This window comes from Clinocottus analis, unplaced genomic scaffold (genome assembly GCF_023055335.1).
Source record: "Clinocottus analis isolate CAN_PGR_092001 unplaced genomic scaffold, fCliAna1.0.p SCAF_19, whole genome shotgun sequence".
In the NCBI taxonomy this organism is placed as follows: Eukaryota; Metazoa; Chordata; class Actinopteri; order Perciformes; family Cottidae; genus Clinocottus; species Clinocottus analis.
Window position 1 is genome coordinate 14,307,225 of NW_027175920.1, and position 4,252 is coordinate 14,311,476.

At 40.6% G+C, this 4,252-nt stretch overlaps 1 long non-coding RNA gene across 2 annotated transcripts; it reads right to left on the reverse strand.

The window, feature by feature from the left end:
• Window positions 1-2,161: 2,161 nt before the first annotated feature.
• On the reverse strand, window positions 2,162-2,812 carry LOC137789186 (uncharacterized). 2 transcript variants are annotated; one of them, XR_011077811.1, is made up of 3 exons: window positions 2,743-2,812; window positions 2,569-2,649; window positions 2,162-2,475 (listed from the first exon to the last, which is right to left on the reverse strand). It is a non-coding gene; the product is annotated as an uncharacterized lncRNA (long non-coding RNA). The 2 variants fall into 2 exon arrangements; XR_011077810.1 differs by lacking the exon at window positions 2,743-2,812 and having other exon boundaries at window positions 2,569-2,689.
• Between the last annotated feature and the right edge of the window lie 1,440 nt (window positions 2,813-4,252).

Genomic DNA, 4,252 nt, shown 5'->3' on the forward strand with positions numbered 1-4,252 from the left:
TAAATGTTTTCTCACCCTTTTCACCCCTGACCCGTTTTCATGCCTGATACAGTCCCAGAGAAACACACGTTGCTCAGCAGACTGCATATCTATTGCCTCCATGTGGCTCTCAACATGGCGGTGGCTTGCAGCAAGTAGTGCTAAAAGCTTGAACAACAATTTGTGTGCAATTTAGCCTGAAATAAAAACCTGCTTTACCTAAATCTAAGTTTTCTTCTAAGGCTAAAATACATTTTCACAAATAACAACATGGTGTTTAATGAAATGCGAAAAGCAGCCTGGAATGCTTAATCTTGACACATGGAAATGTTGTGCAATTTACACTCTTTCCCATGAGACTGCGTTTGTATATTTTTTTTTCACAAGAAGTGACGATTGAATCTTAAAATAAAAATGTATGTATTAATAGGTGCATGATATGACCCAAGGTATAATCTAAGTCTAGGTTAAAAAAATCATCACAATTTCATCGAGACTCCAAGACCACACACACACACACTCAGAAGCGCAGTATAACACCTAGTCCTTGTGTACATACAGTCCCAGTATCCCTCTTTTATTACATATATTCTCACAACTACAAAGCACTGAATCAACGCCTGAACACATGAATCTGGAGGAGTTAACCTCTAACTACTCCGCAGAGAGTCAGCTGCACATAGATTTCCTCACGTGTTTTGCTCCTCCCGTCATGCCAGTTATCCACAGAGCTTAGCATGAGTCTAATTGTGTGCAATAACTTGCCCGTAGCGTGAGCTGTTCATGGTTCAATGTTTACTGCGTTCAATTTCTATTACGTGTGAAATCATTTGAATTGCATTGATTAAACCTTTATTTTGACACGGGTCCATGCCAGGCCTAAGTTCTCATACTTCAAATGAAAATTGTGCTATTTTTCTCAACATGCTGTTCAACCATATTATGAATCGATACGTGATGCAATCCAGTAAGTAAATTAATTTTATCAAATAAAGTATGAATAATTAAATGGACTAGATTTTATTTAAAAAAAACCTTTAGGATTATAACTTCTAGTGTTCAATTTGTTTGTTTTTTTATGTTCCGAGAGTCAGCAAAGATCCCAGATGTTGGACTATTTTCTTTTGTTCAACCCTATGGCGGGAGGGGACAACATTTCTTTTCAGAGGGGGCTGACAAAACGAAGTTGCCGAAATCACAAAAGTTCACTTATGGCTGCATGTTCATGGATATCTTGTTGTTGCGGTGACTCGCACGTTTGCACAACAACAACAGACAACCAGCACACCTACTGGGTGAACCATTTTAGTGTGTTTTGTGTTATTGTATGACTTTTGGATCACAACAAGCCAAGTCTACAGCACTACATTGCTGCCATGCCCTTTACAGAATTACAAACATCATCATAAGAGATCTATCCTCGTAAGACTGGATTCCCATAGAGCATATTCACCCATGTGACCACAACAAGCTTTGGCGGCCATGTTGGGGTCCATGCACGGCATTGTTTTGCTGTGCTTTATGCCGCTTTTCTTAAGAAATGACATTTATATCCTGAAGGAGACACAATTTCAGTTCAAAACGGTGTGCTTTATGATTATTGTACTGTGCCTTATTGTTGGATGTGGGACTAATGATTCAGAATATGGGTTTAAAAAAGGAACAAAAAAAAAAGGGAAAACACATACAAACCTTGAATTGTTAAAAGCTATCCAGCATTTATGTCCTCCAGAAACTTTCACCAATGCCCTTCCCGTGTGAAAGCTGTGTTACCTCCTCCGTGTTGGTGTAACTCAGGGAGAAGCTGCCTCCCCATAGTACCATGAAATACTTGCCTCAGGCCGTTTTGTCAAACTTCTCCCGCTTCAAAGTCTCTTGGCATCTACCGGAGAGGCCACTGGGGCTTTAGCATCAATTTTAGATCATAAAGTGGAGGAGGGAGCAAGACGGAGAGATTCTAAAATCTTAACAAAGAATCACCGAGAGCCAAGCATGTTATCACTGACGATAAAGCTCATTGGCGCAACATGAACGGGAGTTAAAAGATTGGATTGGGCCATGCTGAACGCTTCAAGGTGATTCAACCCAACCCAACACTTTCTAGTCAGTAAATCAGTGGAATCAAAAGCAGCATGTCTTGCTTGTGTTCAAAATGGAGGAAGACATGATCCTGCAGACCCTGCTTTGTGAATGTCTTTATAGCAGCACTAATGATGATCATTTTACCGATTCGGTTCTTTGAATCTCGTTCAGTAAAATTAACAAATCGTGGTGGGGGGAATTTTTTCTGAGAAGGCAAACACAATGGGGAAGCTGTCCCGCTTCAGCAGGGTCTGCAGGGTCTTGGCTTGATGCAATTGAAGGGAGACTGGTGTAGCTCTCCATTTCCTTCTTCACTTGTTCACCGATGGAGAGTGCACTGCACATTGTGGTTGTTTCCAGACGCTCTCTGTCCTCATCTTCAAACAGCTTCTCGAGGGCTGACTTCTTAGCATGCTTGCCACAAAAAAATACATAAAAGTAGTGTTTAGACAAACATGCTTGAAAAGAAATGCAATAATTTGAAATGTTTCATGATTATGGTCTTGCATGTTTCTCAGCTTTGTCCTCATGGTCAACCAAACCCTCTTCATCATTGTCCTCCTGATTCTGAAGGCCCTCAATTGGAAACTGCAGAGACAATTTTGTACAAATAAATAGCAATCTTTCATCATAGAAATTGTAACATGGCACACATGGGAAACAAGAATTAACATAAAATACCTGTTCTGTTGCTCTGCCAACTGCTGCTTTTGCCAACCTGTCCCAAGCATCAGCAACAGAAGCTTACACAAGTCTGCCCTTAACAAACATATTTTTTCGATTCATAACAAGGCTACCAACTTAACTTACCCAGAACTCGCTGCTTCTCATGCAGGACGGTTTTGGCCTTGGTGGACCTCTTTAGCCAGACCACAACAGCTCGAAGTTTGGCACACCAGTTTGTAACAGCACTGATGCTGTAAACCTTCTTGGCTGCCAGATTTAGGGTTTAAGCGAAGCACTCCATCTTTAAATACTTTAATGTCTTTAGTGCGACATCCATATTGCTGGTGTTTTCTACTGTGGCAGCTCCAACTTTCGTGCTCAGAGAGAATTCCACCAGAATGCTAGTTATCTAGTCTGCCACAACCAGGCCTGTCTGTGATTCATACATAGCTTTGGTGTTTAGCACCTTCTGCTAACCCTAACCCATGACTAGTATAGTGTACAGTAACTGTTAATAGTGGTCATGTGTCATACTGGTCCACTGATCACAGGTAATAGCAACCTTATTAACTGTTGCTAACTCCTGAATAAGATTATGTTTCTCCACAGAGTACCATGCAGGAATTAGTGCGTTAGAGAAATCATCCCTGGGTGGGGGTCTGTAGCGAGGATTAAGGGCAGTGGTCATCTGTCTGTATAAAATACATTTGAGGATATTTTCTTAGTCTTTTTGTGGAACAGATGTTATACAAATATTGTTTTCACATCACTTTTTTTTTTTACCTGAACCATGGGGATTGCAAAGTGGAAAATGAATGCTTTCCCTTGACCACAAATCTTGTCACAGACCTGTGGAGTTTGTTCAACTTGTCGTTGCTTAAATGAGCCTTCTTTGCCAAGGTAAATGGCGTCACTGTTGATTTTACAGGCAACAAAAGCATCATATCGATAGTTTCATTAACATTATACTGACTTTCTATGATAACGACATGCAGTCAGCTAGCCAGCTGGTGGGAGGCTAGCTAGCTTGGCTAACTTAAACACGGTTATAAGTATCATTCGTTGTTATTACACCTACTTTTACGAAGATTTGCAATCAACGTTACATTACTAAACTGAGTTAAGGTTGCTGTTATCAAAGGGCATTCTGCGACTATACAGCTCTAACAGGAACCGTGTTTAAGCTAGCTAGCTAGCCTCCCGCTAGCAAGCTAGACTAAGTATCATGCATTGTTGTTACGCCTACTTTTATAAACGCAAGATTTGCAATCAACGTTACATTACTGACCTGAGGTAAGGCTGCTGTTGTCATTATTGTGCGTTGCCAGATGCTTCATCAAATTGGATGTTGCCCCCTCTACATGCAATATTTGGTTTTTGCATTTGCTGCATGTTGCGTTGTGAATATATTTTTTGGGGTGAAATACAGCCACACTTTAGACTGCTTACCTTTCAGCATTTTTAAAGTTAGATTGATAGGAGCGATACAAACGATAAGCTATTGCGTCACTTGCAACACAAACGA